Raw genomic sequence first — 9,913 nt, forward strand, 5'->3', positions numbered from 1 at the left:
TTAAGATCCTGTTGATTTTTTATAATTGATAATCTAAAAAATCCTTAAAATTTTTACACTCTACCCTTCCCTTACAAAATAATAAATAAAAAAAAGCGCTCTAAATGTGATACTTATCTACAATTTTTCAAATCCTAACTAATCATTAGCAATTTCCAAATTCAAGGTAATGTTTGTACTCGACCGTGTTTCATAAACCCTAACTACCCACGTTTAGAACACAACCAGCCAAAGATCTTAAAACCGAAGAAGTCAATGCAAAGTACAATTAAGGCCCATACTGTTTACACGCAAGGCAAAGAAGTTTCGTTGAAAACTTAGTAAATGTTTTAGGATTCGTTGAAAACTTAGTAAATGTTTTAGGAAATTTTGTAAGGATAGATTTATAATAACTGAACGAAATTGTTATTTTATTATAATTTAACGTAAAATAAAAATTTATTAGAGATCAAACATAAAAATTGAATATTTATTAAGGATGAAAATATATTATTTTGATCAAGAAATAAAAATTATATTTAAACCTAATGGAATGTTGAAACCTAACTCTTGCTAGCTAGCTAAGTAACCACGGTAAGAGAATAATAGATGATAATTAATCACAGTTATAAGCAAACGACTTTCTTATGGGTTTTTTTTTATTATTTGATAACCACTATAAATAAGATCTTTGGTCCTCCTATGGAACTCAAGGTCAAGGTATCCCATAAATTTCGATCTTTTAAATTTACTATGAAATTAATCAAAACTTAATCACAACTTAATCACAGTTAAAACTTTTCACTCGTTTTCAAGTGTGTATTTTAGGACATGAGGAAACCAAGTTGTAGCGAACAGGGGCAGTCACCCCAACGCAAAATTCCCTTTAACATGTTTTTTAATGCATATATTTGCCCCCTGCTTATTCTAAAGTTATAATCTTTCCTACCTATATATATATATATATATATATAAACTAGTCAGTAACGTGTATATACGCACGGGTCACTCGATTAACCAAATTTCAAAGATTGATGTTCATGTGAATTTGAAATCCGTGCATATGTATGGATCACTTGATTTAGAGACTTTAAAGGTTGATCTTTATGCGAATTTAAAATCTATGCATACACATAAATCACTTGATTAAGGAAACTTGATGTTCATGCAAAACAATTGTTTCAGATCACAAAATTAACAAACTATATTAAGATGAATCTCATAAGGCTCAAACATAATAAACAAAATAAGTGTTTAAAACTAAAAGGGTTAAAAAGTAAAAAAAAAGTGTAATTAAATTGAGAATTGAAATTTCAAATAAGTCAAATAGTTTTTTTTATAAATATATCATAGCATGTCAATTATAATATAAATTACTCCATATTTACATTTGTCAGGTCACATAACAATTGTTAATTTACAGTTAAACACTTGAATTTCAAGCACCTCAACAGTGACCACACTATTTTCTCTAATTCCCTGAAATAAGAGAGAAAAATTATCAATTTCAAATCTATGTTCATGTTCTATTAACTACATTTAAAGAAGAAACTATACACATATAAATAAACAATTCTAAATACAAATCCATTTAAAATGCTGAAATAAAAATATATTCCATGTGAAAAATAAATAATTTTTAAAGTGCCACAAATTTAAAATTACTCACTATTAATTTTTAAAGTGCTAAATAGATAATTTTTTATATAATTACTCACTATTGTATATGTCTGATTTAAAAAATAAAACATTAAAAAGGATATATAATAAGTTGAAAAGTTAATAAGATAAAAAATAAACACACTTGCTGAAGTTAAATCAACAACACATAATAATAATAATAATAATAATAATAATAATAATAATAATAATAATAATAATAATAAATTAATTAATTAATTAATTAAATACAAAAAGAGAAAGTAAGGAAAATTGCTACTTTTCATTGCACTACGGGCGTGATTTGTCTCCCGTGTGAATCTCAGCATTAAAGTTGGTAGATTATTTTCAATTACAATAAATAAGAAATTCAGAGTATAATTTGTTTTCACCCATAAATATAAAGAGAAATAACTAAAATACACAGAAAATCAAAAATATATTATGTAAATAAAAATGCAGGAAGCAATCAGCAAGATAAAAATAGAAACATTATTAATTAACTGAAAAAGAAAAAGGTGATTTAAAAAATAAAACATCAAAAAAGATATATAATATGTTGAAAAGTTAATCTGATAAAAAAATAAACACACTTGCTAAAGTTAAATCAACAATACATAATAATAATAATAATAATAATAATAATAATAATAATAATAATAATAATAATAATAATAATAATAATAATAATAATAACAACAAAAGAAATTAATTAATTAATTAAATACAAAAAGAGAAAGTAAGGAAAATTTCTACTTTTCATTGTACTACCGACGTGATTTGTCTCCCGTGTAGATCTTAGCATTAAAGTTAGTAGAGTATTTTCAATTACAATAAATAAGAAATTCAGAGTATAATTTGATTTCACTCATAAATATAAAGAGAAATAACTAAAATACACAGAAAATCAGAAATATATTATGTAAATAAAAATGCAGGAAGCAATCAGCAAGATAAAAATAGAAACATTATTAATTAACTGAAAAAGAAAAAAGTGATTTAAAAAATAAAACATCAAAAACGATATATAATAAGTTGAAAAGTTAATAAGATAAAAAATAAACACACTTGCTAAAGTTAAATCAACAACACATAATAATAATAATAATAATAATAATAATAATAATAATAATAATAATAATAATAATAATAATAATAATAATAATAATAATAAATTAATTAATTAAATACAAAAAGAGAAAGTAAGAAAAAAAATTTAATTTTCATTGCACTACTGATGTGATTTGTCTCCCGTGTGAATCTCAACATTAAAGTTGGTAGAGTATTTTCAATTATAATAAATAAGAAATTCAGAGTATAATTTGTTTTCACCCATAAATATAAAGAGAAATAACTAAAATCAGCAAGATAAAAATAAAAATATTATTAATTAACTGAAAAAGAAAAAGGTGACTAACCCTTTATTCTTTTTATATAAAAATTTTCAAACCCCACCAGAAAAAAAAAACTACTTGACATATCCTATTTTATACATCCAGTTCACCAAAACATGAGTTTTCAATTTAATTATAATTCATTAAGTATCGTAATCAACTGACACAGACACCTTCTTGATGATTTCATTTTCATCCGGAAAACGAAAAACTACATTGCAATATGAAACTCTCTTTCACTCTCACAGATCAAACTAACTTAAATATGATCAATACAATATATATTGTAAAATAGAAATTATATATAATATTTTGTTTATTTCTTATTTCGCTGATCTAACTACTACACCCTTCATCCACAATTTTTGCAATTTGGCCAAAGGTGACGCACGGTAAACAGTAAGTTATCAAACATGCATTATTGATAATTACGAATTAATCATTGAATCATGTAAGAAATCAATTTAAATTTTTTATTGAATTGTATCGTACTAATTATGTAGCAAAAAAAAATGTACAACTTAGGAGCGAGAGATGATGTTTCTATTTTGCTGCCAAAAAATTAGAGATTCTGTAAGCAATAGAACAGTGATGCATTACCAAGAAAGAGAGAAAATTGAGATTGACTACCAAGTACAATAAGAAAAAAAAGTAACCAAACATCGCAATGCATAATTAATTAGGAGCATTATATCAATTAAACCTATTAAAAAAAACATCAACCGGTCTTCTAATGATTAATGTTAAGAAGAGATTGTTTTGATATGACCACAATTCACTTTAAAGCTTTATAAATTGATAACAAAATAAACACATGCAATTGTCCGTACAGCTAAGGCACGAATCAAACCAAGATGTGTGCATGATTTAGAAAAAAAAGGGCAAAATAAAGCAATTCAAAGAAATTTATTTTCCGGCTGTGCCTTATCATGAGTTGTTCCTTTTGGGGTTGTGCCTCGTCATGAGTTGTCTCACTGCTTTCTCTTCTTCCCCATTTTTTGCTAGAAAATCTGCCATACCCAAGAACCAAAATCATATAACAAAAATGGTACTGAAATTATATGCATAATAAGCTTACGTTTGTGCTTCAGCGGTTTAAGTTTCAATCTCTTCTTCAATTGAATTTTTCTCTGATGATCTATGAATATGAAAAGAAACAAAAAAGTATTAGAATAAAAGAATCCATTGTAGTCACCTCAATGCCAAGGCGTGTCACTGCTGCCACCTCCCTTGCAATGGCCATGGTTATCTGTATCCAACCATAAAACAATAATTTCAGAAATGATGCCGAGAACAACACAAATCAAAATATTTCATTTCATTTCAATTATTATGTTTTCAGGAATTATGTATTGTCACTCTACTCTAATTAACTTGTTTTCTCATTTCCCTAAAATGTATGTCCCTTTAAGTAATCAAGCTATAGCAAAGATCTATTGCCAGTGTTATATCTATGTAAACTTGTAATTAACAATTAGAAAACTAATTTTAAATAATGAAGGCAGTAACGCACAATAAAATAGTAGAAAAATGTGCAGCTCCTGCAAGTGAGAAGTTATTAAAAAAAGAAGAATTCAATAGAGAAATAGAGTGGGAAAGCAAAGCAGGGTATGTAACCTTAGGGTCAATGTTCTGAGAGTGGTCTCCAGCAAGTGCTTCTCCGCTAACTTTGAGCAAAACCCTTCGCCATTTAAATGAAGGCTTGCTACTTTCGTTCATTGAGAGTCTCAAGTGAGACATGGACGGAATCTCGAACTTCCTGCCAACAAATTTTATTTATTTCAGCCATAACAAACAGTTATGATTATTATTATGAAACATACATTTATTTTCATTAAACAATATTTAAATACATTCTATAATCTAATTATGGAACATAAAAAAATCAAATGCAATTCAATTTCAACAAAATAAAGTAATAATAAACAATCAATTACAGACTTGTAAACCTTGTATTATATACTTCCGGTAAAATGTAAAATAAGGCGCTATTTATCGGTTCAATTTGGATGTTCATGACTTCATGGCCAGAAAGGACACGTAAATAATTATATAATAGTAAATTACTGGGATTGAATATAATAATAAATCAAATCATGGGAGGGATAACATTTGGAAAGTCCTAACACTGCTATATGATCGTTGACAACGCCACTACCTGAGAATACTCACTATCTGCAGCTTGACGGTTTTCCCTTCCAAGTCCATGGTTCTGATTTTCTGAAAATAAAATAAAAATGAGTGTTGGGCCATAAATAGAAATAACAAAAGAGAAGAAGAGTGATAATTACGAAATCAACTCCAATAGTACTTACGTAGCTGTCGACCTAGGAGTCATCCTGAAACGAAACGAAGAAACAAAAGAAGTGAACAAAAAGAGAGATTAGGAGAAGCAAATAAAGTGATAACTCACAGCGAATCTGAGAAGCAAGCAGGATTTTCCAACGGAAGAGTCGCCGATTAGGAGAAGCTTGTTCAGATAATCGTTGAAACCAAACCAAACCCCAAATTAAACTCGGAGGCTAAATTTATAGTCTAAAGCTAAGCACAAAAAGGGAAACTCGGTTGAGGGCAGGAATGACGGCGAGATAAAGCATGGCTACCCAACCCATCCTCAAAGCCAAACCAAAATCGTAAAAAAAAAAAAAAGAATGAAACTTCTTAAACAATAAATATTTGTGAATTTTTAAAATAATTAAATGATACAATAATTTTATTTTATCTTACAATAATAGATTAAATTACTAACTAATTTACAAATGATTCAGAGACCTGTTGAATCGTCATTGACATTTTAGAAAGGTCGATTTCCTTTTGATATCCGCATCAACGCCACGAAACTTGATCACAGCTCGATCATAAGCCCTGAAACAAAATAATAATAATAATAATAATAATAATAATAATAATAATAATAATAGCACGAAATATTTCTTACGCTTAAACAAAACCAAAAACACCTAATCACGAAATTCAAATTACCTTGCTGCAGCATGCATTATGTCAAATCCACCTAAAAGAAAATAAAGAAAAAGAATGCGATATTAAAGAAAATTGTAGTTAATATAAAGTGAATCTTCTACTTGCACAATCTAATACATTGCGAGGAATTAACACAAAAATGTGATATCCTCCCCAAGTGAATCATGGATTCTTCACACCATAAGCACTTGAACAATCAATTTTTGCAAACACAACCTTATCCATCAGTCAAGTCAGCGTTTTTTCCATCATAATTCAAAAAAACAAAATACCCTATACCTGAGGATACTCCACCCAAGGGGCCCAAACAAATTTACATATACAAACAATATCATAAGGAGTAAAATTAGTAATTGCTTATGGTAATTGTTAACAGACTAAACCTAACAAAAATAGACTTGATAAATCAGTAATTCCTATTACATTAAAAAAATTGTACATGTCTTCTTTATTTTATTTATATAATCAAATACACAATATCATTAGAATCCAAAAATATACGTATAAGAAAATATCGTTATTTCTATTTTTGTTAACTTTATAATAAAAAATTAGGTGTGGGACCTGTGCTTTGCACGATTTTTAAAAAATTTAAAGTGAGAAAAGAAAAACAAAAGGAAAAAGTGGAAAAAAAAAGAAACGTTTTGCTGCGGGACAATATATATATATATATATATATATATATATATATATATATATATATATATATATATATATATATATATTGAACAGTGTTGATTTCAAAAGATGCAAGAGATTCATATTACCTCATTCTTGTGAGTTCCTCCTCCTCTTTGCTGTAACAATCATGAGCACAGGCAGAGAAGGCCAACATGTCCATCTCATATCTAAGATGAAGTGCAAGGAAAGGCCGCTTTTCCCTCAAAACCTTGACCATCATTCTGCCAAGTTCTTCTATCTGAGTAGTAAACCTCAGAGCATTAAGTTTACTCGGCATCATAGCTTCTGAATCTCACTAGGTAGTCCATTATTTGCAAGTCTAGCATCTGTTCTATTTAGCTGTATGACCTTGTGTTTCAGCAATAGAGGAAGGACCTGTTTAAGTAGTTAAGGACAATTAGTTGCTAACTTGGAATAACGAACTGAGTCAAAATCTGATAAGTGCAAAGATAATGTGAACCAAGCAAAATACCTGATTTTCATAGTATGAGATATTAGACCAGCTAATGGGTGGCATTGAGTATAATAATCCTAGTTCAACTCTTTTCTTGACCTTAGGTGGCAATATCTTTATTATTCGAACCTCATCTCTCAAGGAGGTAATGAAATGATCTACATCAAATATATCTTTGAAGTCACTACCACATCAAGGAGACATAATATCAAAGAAATGAAGATATTTCAATTATTTTTAAACATACCAAACAAAACAAAAACATAATAGAAACATAGACTATAAGAATATGAGATTCTCTACCTAGAAAATAATACCTTATGCTCACTGCTCTTCCTGCATTTTCGAAAATGGTAAACACAAATCCAAGCTCATCTCTTGCATTGCATGACATTGCTAGTACACACACACACACACACACACATACATACATACATACATACATACATACATACATACATATATATATATATATATATATATATATATATATATATATATATATTCATAGTGCTCGAATATGAGTGTTATTTAAGAAAGAAACTATACACATATAAATATACAATTCTAAATACAAATCTATTAAAATGCTGGAATGAAAATATATCCCATGTGAAAAATAAATAATTTTAAAAGTGACACTTAAAATTAAAATAACAAATATGAAAACATACCCAAAAATATCATCTTGACATTTGATCAAACACATAACCTGCAACCAATAAATGTCCTAATGAACATGATCAAAAAATGCATAACTTGTAACTAACAAATGTCCTAATGAACATGATCATAAAATGCATAACTGTGAGCACTAAAAATAATCCTACAGACAATGGGAATAGACATGTCAAAAGAGGATTTCATATATAAATTCATAGTGCTCGAATATCAGTGTTATTTAAAAAAGAAACTATACACATATAAATATACAATTCTAAATACAAATCTATTAAAATGCTGGAATGAAAATATATCCCATGTGAAAAATAAATAATTTTTAAAGTGCCACAAATTTAAAATTAAAATAAGAAATAAGAAAACATACCCAAAAATATCATATTGACATTTGATCAAACACATAACCTGCAACCAATAAATGTCATAATGAACATGATCAGAAAATGCATAACTGGGAGCACTAAAAATACCACTGAGCCATAGACACCCTTGCATGCAAATCCAGATAATTAAGCACTGAGGAAAATACATAAAAATTATAGCTTACCTCGTAGATTATCCCATAAAACTCTGAACAATATCAGAAATATGAGTTTAAGGAAAAAATAACAACGAAGCATCCAAAAAAACCACAAAAAATCAGACAAAAAAAACATAAACACCATTTTAATAAAATCAAAATAAAAGAACTTCTATCTTCCTCTTAATTTCTCCGAAAACTTCTTTGCCAAAGCCGCTGTTGTTACTGTAGCCTGTTACAAAAATAAAACCTGTTAATTTTTTGCTTTTTCTTTTTTTGGGGTGCATTTTCTAAGCAAAACGTGAAGAAGCGAAAAAAACCCAAAAGGAATAGAAAGAAGAGTGAAAGGAAACAACACAAACTGTTGAGAATGTTGGAAAAAATGAAAGGGTAATAAAAAAACAAAACCCGAGAACCAAAAAACCAACCTTTATCTCACCCCAAATGAAAAACAACAACAACACCAGAAGTAAGAGACAGAGAGAGAGAGGAATACCAAAAACGCAACGATGCTGGGACTAAGAGGTGGCCATGAAATCAACACCACCAAAGTGAGTAAAAAACTTCTAGAAAACGTGCAAAAGAAATGCAAAGAACAATAAAAAAAATCTCAACTTCCGATTTTTTTTTGTATTTTAGAATTCTCCAGGTTCCCGTGTGTACTGCAAAGAGAGAAATGGAAAGATAAAATAATTTTGGAGAAAAAAAGAAAAACACGTGTTGCTGCAGTGAAAAAAAGCAAAACATGTGTCGCTGTAGCACATACCCACCGGAAAGCTTTAACCATCAAAGAACGTGGCACACCCAAAAAATGAAAACTGGTTTAAGCACCAAGCACGTGGCACAAGCAGAGGAGTAGGAATTGGACATCTAAAATGACCAAAAAATAAAAAAATTGGACAGGTGTCAAGCTTTCAGTTATGGTATTTTGACCAAAAAATCAAAAAATTGGACAGCTATCAAGCTCTCAGCCATGGATATTTTAGTATTTTCCACAGGACTCAAGACAATTATTCTCTAATCAAACACACATATAAAATCATAATTTTTTTTAATTAAAAACAATTATATTCTCTGATCTACACATAAAACCATAAAGTTCATTGATTGAAAAAAGTATAAGGTATGTGAAGGAATTAAGTCATATCTAATACCAATGTTCTCAAATATTACATCATTTTGTTCCTTCTCATCCTCCCCTTGCGTTGAGTCATATTCATCTTTCAAATAATTACAATATTTTTAATCTTCAAAGCCTGTAAGAGCAATAAAAACAATCAACAACATGTCTTCTTCTTTTACTTGGACCTTATTTTGCTTTTTTTTTTTTCATTTATGCATTTTATTTATTATACCAATAATAACAATAATTTTATACATTAGGTTGATAAAATATTTAGTTATATGAATCGCTATATGTTTTTTAATTTATCGGTATATGAATTTAATTGCTTACAAATTTTAGTTATAATTATTATATTTTACGTTAATTGCTTTTAATTTTATGTTAGCTGTTATATAAACTGTTTCATTTTTTTATATTAAACACTAATTATTTCGTTT

General features: G+C 28.2%; 1 long non-coding RNA gene across 27 annotated transcripts; it reads right to left on the bottom strand.

Moving 5' to 3' along the window:
* Nucleotides 1–3,806: 3,806 nt before the first annotated feature.
* LOC102667513 (uncharacterized) lies at nt 3,807–9,123 on the bottom strand. 27 transcript variants are annotated; one of them, XR_005891416.1, is made up of 13 exons: nt 8,847–9,120; nt 8,378–8,582; nt 8,198–8,235; nt 7,824–7,861; nt 7,453–7,485; nt 7,168–7,307; nt 6,782–7,070; nt 6,015–6,045; nt 5,348–5,897; nt 5,191–5,252; nt 4,650–4,791; nt 4,228–4,281; nt 3,807–4,042 (listed from the first exon to the last, which is right to left on the bottom strand). It is a non-coding gene; the product is annotated as an uncharacterized lncRNA (long non-coding RNA). The 27 variants fall into 27 exon arrangements; XR_005891419.1 differs by having other exon boundaries at nt 8,198–8,582; nt 8,779–9,123; XR_005891420.1 differs by lacking the exon at nt 7,453–7,485 and having other exon boundaries at nt 7,824–7,879; nt 8,847–9,119.
* Nucleotides 9,124–9,913: the final 790 nt, after the last annotated feature.

This window comes from Glycine max, chromosome 5, assembly GCF_000004515.6.
Source record: "Glycine max cultivar Williams 82 chromosome 5, Glycine_max_v4.0, whole genome shotgun sequence".
In the NCBI taxonomy this organism is placed as follows: Eukaryota; Viridiplantae; Streptophyta; class Magnoliopsida; order Fabales; family Fabaceae; genus Glycine; species Glycine max.